The sequence below is a fragment of the Alexandromys fortis genome, unplaced genomic scaffold (assembly GCF_014885135.2).
Source record: "Alexandromys fortis isolate MF-2015 unplaced genomic scaffold, M_Fortis_MF-2015_v1.1 scaffold_59, whole genome shotgun sequence".
NCBI classification, from domain to species: domain Eukaryota; kingdom Metazoa; phylum Chordata; class Mammalia; order Rodentia; family Cricetidae; genus Alexandromys; species Alexandromys fortis.
This window is the reverse complement of record NW_026067943.1, coordinates 2,044,459-2,065,292: the sequence shown is the minus strand read 5'-3', so window position 1 is coordinate 2,065,292 and position 20,834 is coordinate 2,044,459.

Sequence of the window (20,834 nt, the reverse complement as noted above, 5' to 3'; positions counted from 1 at the left end):
ACCACACAGCATGTGCACTTTGTGTTTGGCATGCCACACATATATAGCACCAACAATAGCGCCTGATAACTTGGCTCAGAACTAAGACCATCATATGTCAAGAATTGCGGTGTTCTTACTGGACATACAAGCATTTTTCTCCTTATAAAAACATGATGGCTTAATCATAGAAAATATTTTAAAAATTCATGTCTGAGTCATTGGCTTGATTTCATAAAACATCACCAATTACATGAACTTTTGCTTAGGATTTGGCCAGAATTTCCAACAATTTCAATGGACTGCTACCCATGTCTGTCATTCAATACTAACACATTTGGTTTTGGTTGTTTTGGGTGAGAAACCACTCCCATATGCGCATGTGCTTGAAGACTTGGTTCCCAGTGGGTGAGGTTTCCTAAAAGAGATTATTGACTGAGGGTGCTCATACCCTTGCTTTCCTCCAGGACAATCCTGGGACTGTTGTTCACCATCACAGAGAGAAGTGACTTCTGGGAATTTGGATCACATGACTTCAGGACCTGGGCCTGAAGCCCCTGCAAAGCAGCTCCCATGGTGGGTGGGTGGGTGAGTCACCCTGCTTCACTTTCTGTCTTTATTTTCACTCTTCCACGTGGCTCCCAAACCCCTCACAGCTCTATTTTCTTCAAGTGTCTGCTGCTGGGGATCTTCACCCAGGAGAGCTGCTCTCCTGAGCAGAGCATTTGAAACTTCACATGCAGTGACCATGAGATTGTGACACGCGACCATCTCTTCCGTTTCTCAGAGTTGCATAGGGCGAGGAATTACAAGCCACCTTTAGCCATAGCTGCACTGCATGAGTTATAGACACGCACTGGCATTTAGAGTTGGTAATGTTTATGCTCCCTCTCCCAGTAATCCTGAGATGTGAGTGTGCTTCCAAGAGTTCCTAGGGTGGAATTGCCATCTCACAATGCGGCAGTATTGGGAGGGGGCCTAGTGAGAGAGAGGTATGGAGATCACGGAGCCTGAGGCCTGATGATCAGACCTGGTGGAGGTTCATCTCAATCCCTACAGGAATGCCTTCTCTTGCTTCCTGCTTCCGTTGTGTTATGAAGTAGCGCCTGTGCCCCTGCAGATGTGACTGCATACTCTTGTGTAACCATGACCCAACTAAACTTCTTTCTTTATAAATTTTGCAGCCTGGGGCATTGTGTCATAGCAGCCACAAACTACGTCAGTGTCTTGGCTGCAAAGCACGTTTGATTTCTTGTAGGGAATTCCTTCACATTTGCCCTCCTTCTTGGGCAGTTTCCTCAAAGGTTTTCTTAGAGTGAGGCCTGACCTAATCAAGAAAATGATAATAAGATTCACTTTTTAAAAGATTAGAAAAAACTTTAATACCAAAGATGTTGTAAATAACAAATAAAATAACTGAAACTAACCAGACCCTAAGACTATGCATCTCAGAGAACTTCTCTACAGTTAGAGTGGCCGTGTGGAAGGGAAGTCATGGAGTGTCACACTGGATGTTATACTTTCATGATCAACAAACACACACCCACAACAAAAATGAAAAGTCTATAACAGCGCTAGAACTGGGAACCAATTTGCTGTACAGACTGGGGAGGGTGGGGCGGGTAAGTAATTTATATTTAGATCTCCTGAATATAAAGAAGCATTTCCTGTTTGTTTCTCCTTTGTGTCGCCACAGAACAAACCACCAGCAGCCTCAATGTTGAAGGTGAATTCCGAGATACTTCCATTAAAGAAAGATTTAATTGTATTAGTTTTATTTATGTGTTTCTTTATCTCTCACCCCGCCCCTGTGTGTGTGTGTGTGTGCGCGCGCGCACGCGCACGCTTGTGCACGCGCATGTGTACCACATGTGTGCCGGTGCCTGTGGAGGCCAGATGAGGGTGGAACTGGAGTTAGAGGTGGTTGTGAGCTGCCTGGTATGGGTGCTGGGAACTGAACTCAGGTCATCTGGAAGAACGTCTCTCAGCTCTTCTCCCTCCCCCAGCCTCTCAGTGACCACGCTGACCAAAGAGAACAAACCCTGCTGCACAAGAAATCCCATCTCTCTTGCGGGGAGAGCAAGTGCTTTTCAATCGCCACAGCCTTGCGTTTCCTTACCTGGTGACATTTTGTCTGGATTTTCCCAGCGACATTAAAGGAGGCAGGTGTTGTTTGTTTGGTTTGGGCCCAGTGATTCAGGGAGCACTCTTTGTGATCTCTATAGTCTTTCCCAGATCATATGGTCTCTGATAATGAGATTCATTTCTTTTCTTATTTAGGATTCATCTCTGAGTCAGACTGTCCCTTCCCTAATTAAGGAGACTGGGCTAACTGTGTTCAATTTTGGTTTCTCTAACAGACTTTGATTTCAGCAGACTGTGCTACTATGGATCCTTGGGATGGAGAAATGATACATGACCCACCACCCTTTGCAGCCAGGCATTTTGATCTCTCCCATCCCTCCCTTCTTCTGTCCTTCATCCCCTGTTCCTTTCTTTATCTCTTGGTCATTTCATCTTTTACAATTTTGAGACACATTCTCGTGTATCTCAGGCTGGCCTCTAGCTTGCTATGCTGCATGGGATGACTTTGAACTCCTGATCTTCTTGCCTCTGCTGAGTGCTGAGTGCTGGGCTTTGGGTTTAGTTGCACATCACATATTCCTGGTTTATGTAGTACTGAGGATCAAACCCAGGGCCTTGTGCATGTTAAGTAAACCATTACCAATGAAGTTACATCCCCAGCCTTCATTTTTCTTATGCTTCCTCTTCTTTTTTTCCATTCTTTTGTGGCATCTGAAACACACTGGCTCTGAATAGTCACAATCAGCTTCTCTTTTTTTGATGCTCTGCTCCAGAGTATGGATGTGCACAGTGCCCCTTGCATGGCACCCCGCTCAGTAAACACTGCATTCACCTGGACCAGGAGTCTTCGCTGAAAGTCTTTAAGCCCTTCAATGAGAAGCTGTACTTTAGAGTTAAAAAAAAATCAAAAAATCCCTCCATTTATAACCAAGGAAAAACCATATTTCTTTCTTGGGTAGAAAGCAAATTTCTTATTTGTTCCAGTAAAATAAAGAAAACAAAATTTTTAGATGATGTACTATTAAGTTAAAGATATTAATAAGTTGGTATGATTTTATCATTGGCACCATGTAGGTCCTCAGTGGTACTCCTGGAAAATTCTGATCTTGAGACCCTTTGTGAGGAAAGGATGGCTTTGGATTGAGATAGCCTCCCAATCAGTGACTTCCCAGCACCCCCTGGTGGACAGCACTGCTTGTATTCCATCATGGAATTCTTGGCCTTGCCTGAATTGGAAATAGCATTCCCAGCCAGATACCACCAGACCCGTCTGGGACAGGCGGTTCTCACCGATGCCCTATTCCAACCACAACTCCTTAATTTTTTTCTGTGTTTTGTGTTTATTTCTCTCTCTCTGTTGTGTGTACATGAATCTTCATGGAATATATGCATTGTTCAGCAGTGTACATGTATGTGCAGGCCACAGGTCCACACAGGGATGTCTTTCCCTATCATGTTTCACCTTATTTTTCTCCCTCAATCTGGAGTTCATATTAACTGGTTAGGTTAGCTAGCCAGCAAGCCGCCCAGCATTGGGATCACAGCACATACCACCACACTGGATGTTTTCTTGGGTGCTGGAGGTCCCCATGATTGTGCGGCCATTTCTGCAGCCTGTTAGCTCCCACAGAGTCTCACTGAAGCTGTGAGTACAAAGACTGTAGGATGAAAGACTAAGCCTAGTGTTAGGAGTTTGGGTCCCATGCTGTTCCTGTACTTCTCCCAGTCTCTGCCCCCTGGAATGTCACCTGGCTGTTGAATGGGATGGTTGATGATCCCCAAGGCTCCTTGCAGCAGGGGCGTGTAGTGTTGTAAAACCTACCCTTTGGGGTTAGAGTTGGCTTGACATCTGTGCTTAGAACTTGAGACAAAATTGTCTTGCCTTTGTGAATTTCATTGTTAAACAGAGACAGTGCTTAACTGATGGTCCCTGTCCCTGGGGAAGATTAGGTAGGACTGAGCATGTAAATCCAGTCTTTGTGTTGGCATGTGAACTACTAAGCTAAGACACTGGAGAGGCTTCTTTCTTTCTTTCTTTCTTTCTTTCTTTCTTTCTTTCTTTCTTTCTTTCTTTCTTTCTTTCTTTCCTTCCTTCCTTCCTTCCTTCCTTCCTTCCTTCCTTCCTCTCTTTCTTTCTTTTTAGTGATGCTGCTTCTCAGAGAGCCTCCTCCATCTCTACCCCACAGCAGGAAGCAGGAATCATAGTCTGACAATGACCCTGATACTTATTTTCTATTTGGAAAGAAAGAATCCACAGTGACTCACTCATCTCGGTTTCTAGTGGACAATGATTAATCCCAACTGGAGCCTTGGGCCATATTCAGCCATGTGGATGTCACCTCATCCCTTCTATGACTTGGCATGGGGACCAGAGTCAGTGGTGCAGAAAATGACATCTGCCTATGTGGTCCATGCAGCTGGGGAGAAGGCGATGATGCCATCTGACTTCACATCTGGATTTCTGTTGGCCACCACTGAGCAGGGCAGGCCCTTCTGATCTGCACTCCCTTTCTGTCCTTCCCCATGTATGTTTTCTTTCCTTCTATTTTCTTTCTTTCTTCTCTGTCGCTCACATGCATAGTACTTGCTGTATGCTTGCTCAGTTACTCACAGGGGTGAACACAGAACACTTCCCTGACCACCTTATGTTAATGGCTCCTTCTATTGTCAGGGACAATAGTGTTACTGTGGGTGGTGGCAGCCTCTGGAAGGCAGACCTTAGGAGGGACTTCCCCTGGGTATCCTTCATTCTCACTGTTGATGCTGGGTTGTAGGAGGGCAGAGTTACCCATGGTGTCTTCCACCAAGTTCTGTCAGGAGGGCAGGGCCCCAGTGTCTTGTGAGGGAAGACACTCTCTGCTCTTTGTCCTACACGGTTCATAACAAACATCCTCGGGTGATGGTTTCAGACAGGGTAACCTCCAGTTAGGAAGCATTTGGGTTCCTGATGCTCAGCATTGCTTTCCAGCAGCATGAGGCACTGAACGTGCATTTGCTTCCTGGCCTTCTTCATGTGGTCCTATGGACTCAGGGAACCGGTGTCCAGATGCTGGTGATTTGGCTCCTGCTGTTTCCATGAGTGATAAAGTCCTCCATCTTGGATTGACGATATGTATTTACTTCCGGAAACTTGACTGGGAAACGTGTGAGCTTGCACTGGATGCAGTCACCCCTTCACAGGGCTGACAGGTTCTGTGACAGTGACTTAAGAGAGGAAGCTCCTCAGGCTTTTAAAGCTGTATCCACCAGCTTTAAACCCCTGTAAGATGACTTGGAGTAGAGGGAACGAAGGCAGAAAGGAAGTGAGGAAATACAGGTGCTAAAGAGACATGTACTTTCTGGGCAGGTAGGGAAAGGGAGGTTCCAAGTTTGGCTTGCAGATGCATGAGGCTTTGATGGATGGGAGCTTGGGCAAAGGGGGCCTGGAGAGAAGGAACAAAGTGCAGGCTCAGAAGTGCAAAAGGTGAAGGGTAAATTAAGTGGTTAGTCCAGGAACACCGGAGCCAGGGACTCATGGCTGGCTGGTCTGCACAGTGTGCTCTGCCCCTTCTTGAAACACCCTTCACCCTTCCAGCCCCGCTCATTGGCCTGGTTCCATTGCTGTCACTGGGATGTTCAATCAGAGAAACTCTTGGGAAGGCTGGAAGAAGGGGATGGTCAGAGTATTGATGGGTCAGAGCTGAGCTGTCTGTCACAGGACAGAAAGTCCCTGCTCCCTCCAGGGCCTCTCCCCTGCTCTCTTGCTTTGTAATAATTCTCTTTCACCATTCAGAGCCAACAGCTCCATTGTAACTAGACAGATAACCACACTGTGTTGTACCCCTCCTCTCCCTGTGGATACTGGCCCTAAGAAAGCAAATACTTTCAAAAGATAATTAAGTTTTATTTATTTATTTGTGTGCATGTATGCCCACACACATATAGGTGTTCCTGTGCATGCAGAGGCCAGAATAGGGAGTGGGGTCCCAAGAGTCAGACTTACAGTCAGTGGATGTGGGTTGCCCAGTGTGGGTGCTGGGAAGCAGACTTCAGCCCACTGTTAAAGCAGTAAAGACTGCTGAAACACTTCGTGATCGTGACTGGAGGGCAGCTTTACTTGCAGCAGGCTCCCGTCTGCCCCAGGCCCGATGGAGAGGAAGAGGAAAGGGAGTAAGCCAGACCTTCCGGGGCTGTCTTCAAGCCTGAAGACTGTTTCCTACTGTCACCTGTTAGCCTCCACTCTGTCATTAAGACCAAGTGCCAGTGTCACTTCTCCTGGGATGATACCTATGACCCCAGTACCTTTTCTTCCATACGGTTTATTGACAGTTGTAAAAATCACCCCCTTTTTTCTTGCCTCTGATGGCATGAATCTGCTTTTTATATGACTCTTTTCTCTGGACACAATGTGATAATCCCATTGACCCCTTGAGGTAGAAATAACCTTGACTCAGTAGCCATGGTAACAAAATAAAAAGGGCAGTGAAGTGGTAGCTAGGTCTATGGCAATGATAATGGGGCTGTCAAGACTCTCTAGAAAGAAGGAAGGAGAGAGTCACTGAACCCTCACTTGGGATTCCAGCCATGACTCCCTTGTACATGACAGCTGGAAGTTATCTTGGGAGATTCTGGAGTATATAGGAAGGTAGAAGACTCACTAAAGGTGAAGGGGGGAGCTTCATGTTGCAGCTTCCATGAGGTCTGTAAGAGAGTGAGGGTTGCAGTAATGTTTTAGGGTCACCCACCTTGCTCTAAGTAAACCCTCCATCTGTGCTCAACAAGCAAGATATTGGTTTATCAGGCTGGACTTGGTCCATCATTGATGCCCCATTCGGAGTAAAGAGTTGTTTGTTCAAGTCTTCCCAGGAAAAGTAAATGCAGCTGTTTGATCAACTTCTGTATCTCTTCACTGCAGAGAACTTGTGTGACAATGTAATATGCTGATGCATGGGTGAATAGCTCGTGAGTAGAGAGATGTATCCAATGCCCAGGGGACGTGGAGCAGGAAAGCTCTATGAATGGACACAGGAGCTTGAGCACAGCCATTGTCTCAGGAAGCATCAGGAAACATCAAACTGAGGTGACACAGCACAGACATCCACATCTCTGTCGCACAGGGTCATCTGTGTTAAGGTGTCCCATGTTTATGGACTCTGGATATGAAGGGAGATTGGATAGGAGAGAACTACTCTATTTTGGCCAAGGGGGTATTGAGGAAAACTTGCTGGAGGAGGGATGTTGTTGGGGACCAGCCTTGACAAAAACACCTCCTGCCAGGGTAGGGGCATGGGGAACAGAAATATAAATAAGAGTACAAAGACGTGAAAATCATAAAGCAGAAAACAGAATGGTACCAGGAGGGAGTTCCAGTGAATACCGAAATCTCCCACGTTTAATATTTTTATGCTTTTATACCACAATACAAAAAGGAGAAGAAGGCAACAAAAGACTTCTTTAACCTGATACAAAAGATGGCTTGAACAGTTAATTGCTTTAACACTTTGAGACATCAAGCCATTAGCAATCTGTTGTTTAGGCAGTAAAGCCACTTTAGACCAAGTATCCTGAAGGCAGCTGTTCCCCAGGTAACCTCATATTACAAAAGAAGGAGCAGAAGTATGCTTGCATGTCCTGACCATCTGCCAGGATGGAATGATATACTTGTGTGAGCCATCTTGATGTCAAAAGAACCAAGTAACCACATTCTGAGTCAGGATGTGGAACTACACTTGTCAACAATTCTGAGCATCCTCAAAATTCACTGACTATCAGACAAAGTAGAAATAGGCTCACATTTTTGGGCCTCCACAGGATGTATGGGTAGGGAGAGTTAGATGGGTGGAGAGGAGGTGGTAACAAAGGCTGAGGGGCCAATGGACCAGAGTAAGACCACATAGAGAAGCCCCAGCATGATGTATGGCGTAAGGAGTTTGTCAAAGGAGGTAGGAATTGGGGCAGCAGGATGCCAGTGAAAATATCTCAGGACAATTTGTTATTGTTATTGTTACTATGGCCACCATGGCCTTTGTGTGTTTTGTTTTACTTGCAGGAATATGACATTTGAGTGTCCCGTTGCGGGCATTGTCATCAGGGATTGTGGGGGACACAAGGACTTGTCAGCGCCAGACCTCTCTTTCCTTTCTTTTCTTTCTGGCCAGAGAGAATGAGATAGTGGGTTATTAATACCACACTTTGGGGGCCTGAGGTTGGGACTTGGCAGAGGCTTGTTTTTGCAGCCTAAAATAGCCCACCCTTTGCCTGTCCAGTGGGCATGCTGCCAGTCCAGTGGGTGTGTATCCAAGACGAACAAAGAAAAGCTATTTTTACCCTGGGGAGCCCAGGAATGCGTCACAGAGTCTCAGAGCCTGCCCTACCCACTCCACACCCAGACTAGTGACTAGTCCCTGTGGACATGGGTCCCCTAGAGGCATCAGTGGGTAGAGAGGCCACATGTCCTCCTCCTTGTCTCCCAGCTGGAGACTTGGAGAGTGTATAAGCTGCTCAGCAAGAAATAGTAAGGATTTAGTGTGATTCCCTCATATAACAAGGATAAAAGCTAGCCTGTAATAGCTGTGGCTCCTGCTCATAGATGCCAAGCTGTGTGTTGACCAACTACTTTCTCTTCTTTGCCTCTTATCCTGAAATGTCCCTATGAGGGACAATCCCACTTTCCATTTGTGAAGCTGAAGCTGGGTGAAGTTAAGCGACTTATCCAGGGTTACTCAGCTAGGTAGGGAGTGGTTTGACCACTTACTGCAGAGTTCATACCCTTCTTGCTACTTGTAGTGCTTGCCCTGAAGGGGGATGAAGCAAGGAGTTATTAGGAAGTCTCATAGCAAAAACCGTCACCATGGCCCTGACCTTGCCTCTTGAGGTTTCAGTGTGGCTAACTCATTATGGGGATGTCTAGGTTCCTGGCCACCTCCTGTTGACAGCTGAGAAGAGATAAGTAGAGCCTCCACAGTGTGAGGGTAACTGTAGGTAGTGCCAGTGTGCTCCAGGGTCAAGGGGTCACTGAACCCATTCTTTATGAGAAAGGGGAGCTAGGGTGCCAGGATCCTGCAGACCAGAAGCATGGAGCCTGCCCTTCCCTTGGTGGGATACACCAGGAAGACCATGATCTTTGCAGTTAATCTTTGTCTCTTCCTCCTCCCCATTTATCTAATCCCTGCTACGATTCAGTGCCTGCTCTAGCCATAGCCCCTCTAGGCTGCCACCCTACCTCTTCCCACTTAGCACACAAGGCCATCCTTCCATCTGGCCTTTGTCGTGACCTGTCTGTACAAGTGATGTTTCAGGGCTAGAGGTATTTTGTATGCCCATGAAGTAACTTTCTGATTGGGTTGAGAGCTTCTTGAGGATGGGTCTTAGTCTATGCTTCTCTGTGCCACTCTGGGTCTGTCTCATCAGTGCCTTCTTACTGCCCATAGGGGTAATTATCCACCCATAGATTTGCCCACCCATCTGTCTGTCCATCTATTCATCCATATAGTCATTCATCCACCCACTCACCCATCTATCCATCCTCTTACCTGTCTTTTCATCTGGCCATCGGTCTACCTATCCATCCATCCCTCCATTTGTCCATCTACCTATATACATCTATCCAGCTGTCTGTCTTCCTGGAAGTCCATTCATACATCCTTCCATCCACCCACTTCTCACACAGACATTGAGACTAGTGTGAGAGATGCAGAGGACCATTAGATACTTCCTTGGAGATTTAGATTCAAGAAAGGAATAGATACTTTAAAAAGGATGTCGCTATGACTTGAAGATGGCAAATTCTGTATAAGAGAAATTGGAGAACTTGGGGATGCCAAGAGGACACATACTTTAATCATGGCTCTACCATGGTCCTACTGGAAGACCTGGGTATGGTCATTTCCCTCCTGTGCCTTTGTCCTGACCTTTGAACCTCAGGATGTAGCAGAAGTTAAGTGAGCTATGTGTGAAACTTGTGGCCCTTCTCCTTCCTAACACAGTAAGGACCACATCTTCCTTGTTCTTTATGGCATTTCTATTGTAAGAGGAATGGAATGGCTGCCTCTCATCCTTCTTCAGCTAACCATGGCTTGGAGTCACCAAGGGGTCCAAGAATGGAAAGATGGACTGCTGGATCAATGATCCCTGGCTCAAGCTTAGTCAGAACCAGGGTTGCATCCATCTCCAGGCTCTTTGTTTTGGAGTTTGGGAAAGAGAGTTTCCAGAGGTCTCCCTTACCTGGCCTGGCCTCAGCCTCATCGTATAAACAGGCAAACTGAAGCTTGGAGAGAGTTTGAAATATCTGGAGCCGTGCTTAAAGTTTAGATCCAATGGCTCACCAGTTGCTTTTGCTGAGAGGCAGGGGTGAAGTTGCCAGAGAGTTCAACTGACTGCTTTCCACACCCCAGCCCAGTTTCCCAAAGGACACTGAACCCCACCAGTGTCTGAACATTGTTCGCAGCTCATGGATCTCATTCCTATTCCTTAGGCAACTTGAAATTATGCTTGACAAATAAAGGGAAGGGAAATAAATGCCGTGTTGTCCTGGGGTCTAGGGGACATAGAGGACTCCGCTCAGGCCAGCAAGGAGACAGAGGGGACACTCAGGGGAAGTCTGCAATGTGACTTTGGAAGGTCACGGGTCCTGGACAGCCCTCTTCTCATGCTATCTTGTTCCTGGGGAGACCGGATGGTTACAAATAAATACAGCAGGGAGTGGGGACCCTGGGGGCCACCTGTCCCTAGAGGTTGAAGTCTTTTCATGTGAACTCAAGCCTGAGTCACTTTGTGGTATGTGTTATGGTTGAATATCGCACTAGCCTGCTGGTTCCCTCTTTCCTTGACCATTGTTAAAGTGGAACACGTGGTGTTGAAAACCAGAACAATGCAGGTCCTTGTTTTCTAGCAGCAAGTCTTGTGTTTAATTGGAATAATATTCTTCTGAAACACAATTTCCCCTGTGCCAAGGTGGCACATGGGAAAAGAAGAAAGAGCATGGTGTGGGGGTGTTCTTGAAAATTCCCCACCACCCTGTGCTCGGAAAAGAACGGTGTACAATTGTGAAATCATAGTCTGTCTGCCTGGGCAGTCCCTGCTAACCAGAGCTGGGGCCTCTTGCTTCAAACCCACTGAGAGTTGTCTGGGAACTGAAGCTGAATGGTGAGGAGACCCAGTGATTAGGCGGCCTGGTTTGCTGTAAACAGGTGGAATGGAGGGAGTGGCCTTCACAGAAGCCTGCAGCTCCAAAGCCTATTAGAAACCATCTGCACACGTGCCTGGGGTCCCAAATGAAGACGTGTATTTAATTCTTGCATTTTCAATAGGATAGGACAGAGAAGGGTGTGTGCACCAGCCTGGCAGGGATGGAAATCAGGGCCTGTGCTTCTAGCCCTGTGTGCTTGATGGCTTTGAGGAGTCTGCCCAGTTAGCTAATCATACCCCACCTCCTTGCTCCCCAGGCACCAGCATCTGTCTGTAAAATAAGCCAGTTGTTTCTAACTTGTCTGCCCTAAGGAAAGACATATATGTTCATGGTTTATTAAAAATCATAACACTAATCAGAAATAATAGGAAACAAGGTGACTATCAATTAAGAAGAAAAGAGCTAAATACATCATGGCATGTTTCTAAGATAGGATACTATGGAGTCTTCAGAGTGAGTGGAAGCTGGGCATGGCTGCTCATGACTCCAATCTCAACACTTGGAAGGGTGGGTAGGAAGATGATCATGAATTCCATGTCAGGGCTACAGAGAGCACCAATCAACTAACTAGTGAAATCAACCAACCAGCCATCCAGTCAACCAAGCAGCTAACCAATGAACGAACGAACGAACCCAAACAACCAACCAAACAAACAAACAAACATACAACTAACTTGTCAGTCAGCCAACCAGCCAGCTAGCCAACCAATCAACCAACCAAATAATCAATTAATGAACCAACAAACCAATCAACCAACCAACCAACTAAACAAACAAACAAGTAACCTACTCACCAACTAGCAAACCAACTAACCAACCAAGCAAAACACCGAGCAACCAAATGAAACAAATAAAAAGAAAATGAGGTAAAGACATGATGGAAGATTCTCACATCATATTAGGTCAAGGGAGTCAATCCAGAATGTCCTGCTAGAGCTGAGTCTGTCTCCCAGTTCAAGCAGTGAAGCCCTAACCCTCAGGGTATTTGGAGATAGGGTCAATGGAAAGGATCCTGGTGAGAAGAGGCTATAAGGATGCTGCTCTTCTGCAGCTGTTTCTGTCTCTGTGTTTATGACTTTGTCTTGGTGTGTTTCTATCTCTGCTTGACTGGCGCACACAGCAGAAAGTTTCCCGCATGCCAGAACTTTGGTCCATACTAGGTCCATACTAGACCCCAATCCACACTGTTCCCTTAACTTCCACTGATCTTCAGAGCTATGAGAAAATCAGTTTCTATCTTAAAACTCCTGGTCTGAGGCCTGAGTAGACTGTGTGGATCTCTGCCCTGCGCCATCAACAGCATGAAAGTCAACAGTAGACAGATGTGTGCTGTGCACTGGAGTCAGCTGAAAATGTCCTTGGGTGGGTGGCAAGGCAGGCTTTGGGAAGAGGCTGGAGCCTGACCATGTCCTTTTCTGCATCTGAGTATGAGTGTAAAGAATCATCAAGTTGTATTCTTAGGATGCAGGTTGTTTTCAGAGCCTGTATTATATTATAATAAAATTTATAAAAATAAAAAGTCCCTTTATTTTAGGAAATGATAATTACATGTAAGAACTTTTATTGGGATCTAGCTCAGGACTTTATGTAAGTATGGGCTAAAGGTAAAATCTCTACTACAAAACCAACAATAAAATCAACAGACCTGTATATAATGCAATATAATATGTATATTATTATATATTATTCACACTGACATAGAAACATGTTCATAATATATTTTGATCTTTCAACAAATGATTCTGAGCAATATTTCTTATATGACCTCATTTGTGCTTTATAGAAGTTCTAATTTACATGCAAATCTGCACATGGATTTACATATGCATAGAAAGTGGGCCGTCAGAAGTACTGAGAACCAGATTTGAGTTGCAGGTCACTAACTCTCCATTTTGGCTCTTTGGTTTGTGTTACACATGCATGTGGATGTGTGTATATGTGGAGGTTGAGCTAAATGAATTCCTCAGTCCCTTCTCAGACCTATTGTGTCTGAGGCACTGAATTTGAATTTGGAGCTACTGACGGCTATTGTTTGAGGCAGAGTCTCACTAGGTAGCCTAGACCCTCCTGCTTCTGCTCCTGGAGTGCTGAGATTGTAGGAGCTGAATATTGAGCTAGCTCCAGAAGTGAGGTGTCATAGACCAGCATAGCCATGCAAGTAGCTGGTCCTCAGGAGGAGGAGAAAAAGTTTTCATCATAACCAGAGCAGGGATATCCGCTCCTCTGTCCCCGGGGGCATCAGTCAGCTCATATCCAAATAGAACAGCCCTGTGAAGAGGAGCCCACAGACAAAGGATTCACTTGCATTGCTCAAGGACATCAAAGAAGGCTTCTTAGAGAGGAGGGAACATTGAGAAGGTCCTGAAAAGATGAGTTTGATGGGAGTGAACAAAGGAGGCAGATACTCCAGGTGGGGAGACTGTATACTCAGGGCTTGGCTTGTGACTGAGACATGTCAGGGGCATGCAGGAGTGGAGTGTGAGCAAGTACTTGGGGGTTGAGGAAAGCATAAAGGGTAAGGCCAGGAAAGATGACAGGAAGCCATCGAGGATTTGCAATTTACAATTTGAATTATTCAGATTCTAGTGCAGAAAGACGAAGACTTTGATCTTTATTACTTTTTTTCTCTCTTATTTTCTTGTGTGTGTATGTATATGTGTGCGCATATGTGTACATGAACATGTACACATGTCTGTAGGTATAAAAGAGTCTTGGAAGGTAGGTAGGCTTCATAAACATCCGTGTTAGGCTGTGAGAAAAGTAGCTACCACAAAAACAATCTGTGGTTGGTTCTAAAAGATGGTAAATCATGTCCATTCTAGGTTCAGTGGATTCCCTGACTCTCATAAAGTTTCTGATGCCCTGGGGTGCAGGGGATAAAGGAAGCAGGTACCTCTATAGTGTCTGGCCTGGAACTCAGCACAGGAAGGAGAAATGGCTTTGAGGTATTCTCTGGTCTCTGAGTACAACTGTGATGGTTCAGTTGCTCTGATTCTCCTCTGGGATGAGCCACTTTTCTCCACCCTTTCCCGTCTTCCCCCTCACCAGGGATTTTGGAGTGCCTCTGCTGCTTAGAGAAACAGAGTGTGGGATAAGGAGGGTGAGACCAAGGTATAGTTGGCCATCTCCATGGAGACTGAGGATGCTGAAATGGGCTAGGGATTACTGGAAATGTCTGGTTCTTGGTGAGCTCTGTCTCATTCTCTGGCAAGATGGTAGGAAGATTCTTTTATGCCCTTTCTAGGCTCTTGGGTTAGGGATATCTTCATGGAACCCTAGCTGATGTTAGCTTACAGTTCCTGTCCCCACCAAGGTCCCTGAAAAGAAAAAAAAAAAACTCTTGTAACAACAAGTGGAAACACATGCAACTCCTAGTCCCCAGGACCTTCTCACCTCCCCTGGTGGTCTTGAGTCCTTTACGTCTGGAACAGCATGCTCAGGGCCAGGTATCCATGTCATGGAAGAAACTGAGCTTCAACTGGCTTCTCTCTGCCAGGTGATCAGGTAAAGTCCCTCCCTTTCTTAAGTGCCCAATAAGAAGGTAGGCTAGAGTTTTCCGAGGTCCCCAGAGGCCATGGTGAGTTACTTTCACACAGATATGACCAAAATACTGATTTTGAGACAGGAGATTTATTTTAGCCCATGGCGACAGACATTAAAGTCCATGATCTTTGGCTCTAGTGATTTGGGACCCCGTGGTAAGGAAAAAGAGCGCAGTAAGCACAGTGGCAGGGGCATGTGAAGTGTGTGTTCATCCCGTGACAGACAGGAAGCACACGGAGGAAATACAAGAAGGTGCCAGGCAGGATGCAGTCCTCAAGGACACACCCAGCCATTTGAGGCCCTCTTCCTGAAGTTTCTACCATCTTACAAAAATAGTGTCACCTTCTATGAGTGGGCAGACGTTCAGCCAAGCTTGTAGGAGGACACTTCATATTCCAACCATCCTGGTCCACAGCAGCAATGGTTCCCCAGGACAGACTTGAAGCTTTTATGCTGGAACCCTCCTGGGCAGACGCAAGACTGACGGGTGATGTCTGGGAAGGCTGATGGCGCCTTGCAAAGCAAATTGAATTTGAGTTTGGAAATTTCAGCAATCAAATAGACTGGCCTTTTAAAATTCTGAATTGGTTTTGGGGGAAAAAATGGATCTGATTAGTAGGAAGGGAGAGAGAAATGGAGGGACAGGGAGACGTGGGTGGAATGACGGCCAGGCGGCCTTCTGCTTTATGAGATTAGCCATTCTGGCTTGCTGGTGACGAGCACTCTGTCCTCTTTGCCAGCCATGAACCTCCACACGAGACTCTGTCCCATATTCTAGCCTAGGGAAGACAGGAGCCCGAGCTGTAGAAACTGGATCCAGTGGGTTTAGCTTGGAGTACTCAGGCTGAGCTTCTGCAGTGACCTGCTGGAAAGTGATGTGAGAAATGGCTGGGAATGGAACCAGAGCCACCATGCTTAGTTTCCAGACCACACAGGGCAGAGATTGTACTATTCCCAGGTGAGCATTGGCCAAGCCTCACTTCCCCTGCCTCTCTGCACACCGCAGCTCTGAGACCCCACTGCATGGTTGAAAATGACAGTCTCCAGAGACAGCAACTTAGGGATGCTTAGCACGACTGGAGGTTTTTCTTCTTTCCTTTGCTTATTGGAGGCACAAAGCTTGTCTTTGCAGAAGACAGCTCAGAAGTCCAGGGTGCTGAGAAGATACGACCCCTGTGTTATTATATTGAATATGTTCTTTGTTCGCTCATCAACGGACGTGTGGAGTGGCTGATGCTTGCTGGGTCCTCTTCAGGTTGCTAAATGTGCAGGAGGATGCTAAGTGGATAGGTTCAAAATCTGGTTCCCTTTCTTGTTTGTTTTTGTAGTTGCATCCAGATCATGGGGTATGAAGAGGTACTAGACAAAACAGCAGTGAGATAGATAAACGTGTTCTGTGAACAAAAGAGAGATGAAAAGGGGCGAGAGCTGGGGTAGTGGATGTTCGATTTAAACATGATGGAGTTTGAGGGCCTTCTGTGATATGAAATAAGCTAGAAATGGAAATACTGCAAACGCTGTCATTATGCAGATGCTAAATACATTGACTGTGTGTGTGTGTGTGTGTGTGTGTGAGAGAGAGAGAGAGAGAGAGAGAGAGAGAGAGAGAGAGAGAGGAAAGAAGGGAGGGAGGGATGTTCACGTAGTTGAGCTACGACTGGGACAAGTACTGAAATACCATTAAATGGGGGAGGGGATATTCTGTCTCTATAGTTCACAATAATATGTGTATTTTATAGTGATCTAGAAGAGAGCAGTTCAAAGGCTTGAAACCCAAAGAAATGAATGAAGAGGCACACCAGGATACAGCAGCTACATACAGGACACATACTGCATACATGTACCGAAATGTGTGTACCATAAATAGCCCGTACCATATGCTCCTATATATGTTGTATGCACTTTATAAATATGTACAAATGCTACCTACTGAAGTAAAATGAAACCACTGGGCTAAAAGAAATTTCAGGGAAAGTAGGGACAGCCACACTGGGCAGGTGACATCTGAATAATGATTTGCCTGAGGTGAGGGAGTACATTCTGAGTAGAGGGGTTGATATGTACAAAGGTCCTGTGACTGCAGTGTGCTTGCTGTGGCCCAGGAGCAGGGTGGAGGCAGTCAGGACTGAAGTCAAGAGTGGGAGAGAGATGAGGGCCGGGTTGCTATAGGGGAAGATGCAGCTTGTCCTTGAAGCCCTTGACAAAAGATTGACTTCCTTTTCCCAGAGGTGGCAGTCAGGCTGGGTGTGGGGCAGAACACAGTCACTGCGCCATTTCTAGTGCTCAGTGCTGGCCTGTGTGGAGCATGCAGAGCATGGCAGACCAGCGAGAAGACACCCCAGTGATCCAGGGGAGATGGGACACTGTTCCACTGTTACGAAGGGACACCATGACCACGGCAATTATTATATAAGAAACTATTTTGCTTACAGTTTCAGAGGGTCAGTGTATTACCATCATGACAGGGAACGAGGTAGCATGCACGGCACTGGAGCAGGAGCTGAGAGCTTCATCCTGATCTTCATCTCTAGCAGGTTGTTGTGAATGCTTAGATTAGAGCCACCTCTGGGGGACATTGCCCTTTAACTCTGTCCCAGGAGGGACATGGAGAAGTCTCTTTTCCTCCTGTGTGCTTAGGAGCCTATAACCTGGGCCTGCAGGATGTGCCTGGCTCCCTGGATCCAGAGAGGAGGCTGTTTAGGTGCAGTGTGGCAGGAATACCCCACTTAGTCCCATTTCTTATTTGCGTCAAAAGCATTTTCCTGCATGCCAGCCTTGGTCTGCCCTGGGCACCATGGTCTCCATGCGCCAGCCTGCAGATAAGCCAACAACAATGTTATCTGGATTCCAGGCCCAAGCAGAAATCACTTTCTGGACATTGTTGGCCTCTGCCAGGCTCTGGGTGGATCTAGGTTTAGATGGTTGCTGAAAGGGCACGGGGCAGAGCCTAGCACCCAGTAGGCACTCAGTAAATGCCCCTGGAATAAAACAGTGTGTGTAGAGATGAGGGGGAGTGGCCCAGTTACACCAGATCCCAGTGGTTCCAGCTGGGCTTTTTACTGTGTGATTGCGGGTAAGGCACCTGACCTCTCTGAACCTTTTATATGCCAAGAGGACTGAATGAGAATTTGTAAATTGCAAAGTACTATATAGACAGAAGTTAGCGAGGGATGGTGGCCATGCAGAAGAGCTACTCTGCACTAATGGTGAGAAAGTGCAGTCTTGCAGCTGTTGAAGAAGATGGCATATATAAAAAATTGACCCCCAGTTTCACTCCTGGGTACCCACCCTGGGGTATGGAAAGCAGGGTCTTAGAGAGCTGTGCTGTTCTCATGCCCATAGTAGATTGTTAAAGTAGCCCAAAAATGGAAGCAATGGAAGTGTCCGTCTGTGGGCAAAGGGGCAAATCACACAGCCCGTGCTCTCAGTGGAATATTAGTTGGGCTTCAAAACAAAGAAGTTCTGATATATGGATGGACTTTGCGACACACGCTAAGCGAACTAAGCCAGGCATAGAAGTTCAAGTAGCAGATGATCCTATGCATGTGAGGTCCTCAGAGTTCTCAAACACATAGAGTCAGAAAGTGAGGCCAGGATGGTTAGGGTTGGGGTAGTGGGAGTTAGGGCTCATAGTTTATAATCTCAGGTGTGTATGTGTGTGTGTGTACCCATGTGCATACACATGTGTGCGTGCATGTGTGTATGTGTGTGAGCTCACTGATTGGCTAGACTGGCTGCTCAGCAAGCTCTTCCTCTCTGTACTTCCCCAAGCTGGAATTAAAGGCATGCTCTGCCACGCCCAACTTTTCCTTGGGTGTTGGGGACTTGAACTCAGCTCCCCAGGCTTGCACAGCATGCACTTTGCCTTCCGAGACATCTCCCTACCCCCAGAGCATCAGTTTGATGCTAGATTGTACCCTTAAAAATGCCACAGTGGGAAATGCTACTTGTGTTTTTTAATGACATTTTTAAGTCCACAGCCACCATCTTCCTGTATAGTTTATTGTTAACAAGAATTGAGCCCTTCCCCTGTCACAGCTGAACCCTGAATAATGGAAATTCTGGGTAAATCCTCAAGTAGTGATGGGGGTCATGATAGGGTCAGAAGAGGTGAGGCAGAAAACCACATACCTTTGTTCGAAAGTCCTGGAATTGCTCAAATTTCACGCAGCCCTGGAGGAGATTCTCCGTGATTGCAAAATGACCCATTCTCAGCCCTGCTGTAAAGATGATTACATCTTGTTAGATCTGTGCCTTGGGGGTGGAAAGAGAGGATGGGCCCTGGGGCTGGAAGCTGGGGACCTCATTAAGCTCCTAGCTTTCTGTGAGTTTTCATCTGAGCTGAAGAAAGTCCTACTCAGAGGGAGTGAACCTCAGGAAAAAGCTTCATTCCACTGACTCACTTTGTTTGTTTTGAGGTGAGGTCTTTGCTTTGAAGCCCAGACCTGTATAGAACTGACTGTATAGATCAGGCTGTCCTTGGTCTTGTAGTGATCCTCCTACTTCAGTTTCTGGAGCAGTTAGAGACACTGTTAGTTAGTGTTTATTGATTATTGATGCGATCCTTTTAAGGAGGGAAAGATCAGTGAGTGTATTATACCAGTCGGGCTGTCTGCATTTAGTGGGTTTTAGTATAGATTGCTCAAGCTGGAATCAGTGGTGTCTTGTAAAACCATCTATGCTCGGGGTTCTGCCTATGTGGGCTTGGCCAGAGCTCCCCAGAAGGAGCTTGGATTCACATATTTGACACCTGATCACCTACAGAGAAATAAGAGTCCGGGACCACCCCCAAGGAAGTGGATTAAGTGAGAATTCCAAGCAGGTGTGGTGGCCACCCTTTGAATGGAGAAAGGCTTGTGGACTACCTGGAGAGGTTTTAGTTTCAGGGAGGAAGTGGGCAGGCAGGGGGTGGGGTGGGGTGGGGGCAACAGGCTAGCAAGCTCAGGCAGAAAGCAAAGTTGAACAGGCAAACCTGTGTTCACAAATGGGCTCCGAGCATGGTCTACGTGACTCTGAGGCCACACGTTGTGTTCTGCTACTGGATTAAGCCTTAAGCTTTAGTCAGCTGCTTTGCCATAACCCAAAAGCCTGGGGAGAGGAGACAACAGCCCCCTTCAGATTCTCTTCCACCAGCTTGTCTTGAGATTACTCTACAGCTTCTGTCCCAGGATGGTCTTTAAAATACACAAAGACACCTTTAGATGCACCCCCAACCCATGCTTCTAGGCATCCCCCTTCCCATCATATTAAAAAACAGCCACATGAGATGGTTTTTCGGCTGCCATTCCAGAGCTCATCCTGATCCTAATACTCCCTGCCACCATAGCATCCCATGAGATCCGTGGTCTGAGCAGAGGATACTACACAGAGTTGATTTCCACAGGAGCAAGGTGCTCAGATACTAGCCCGTGGAAGGAAGCAGCTCTTGAGGTTTCTTTCTCAGGGGCCCAGTGTGAGATGTCAGGAAGAGCTCAGCAGAGTCTGGGTACTTGACAGCTGTGGTGCTGGACCAGTGGCGGGGCCTGGGTCATGTGGAGGAGCTGCCTTAAACCCCAAGGGTGCAGAAGGAGGCAGATTCCCTGGTACCATGCTGGAAGTGATCTATTTTCCCACCCTGTCCACGTGGAGATGGTGGCAGGAGGTGGTACAGCTTTACCCTTACACTGGTCTGAGTTCTCACATGGGCAGTACTTGTCCTTGCTCTCAGCATAACAGCGACATGATGAAGGATGTGATTGATCCCAACTCACTCAGACATGCTACTGCAGCAAGATTAGAAGGTTCTATCGGCTCCCCCACCCGTGCATGGTAGGCAAGAGCTCTACCACTGAGACATATCCCCATTTGTCCATGTATTTTAAGAGCTTTTATGAATTCTTAAACTTGGTGAGGGCGGAGGATAGTAAAGGACTTGTCACTCTCGCTGTCCAGTGCTTCCTGGTTCCCAAGAGGCAGCAGCTACCATCAGTTTTGCAGCCTTGAGATTTCTGTCACTCCTAATACTCAGCTCTACTTAATATTCTGTTCCTTCCTGTTTGCTGCTGAAACCGCTCCCTATGGC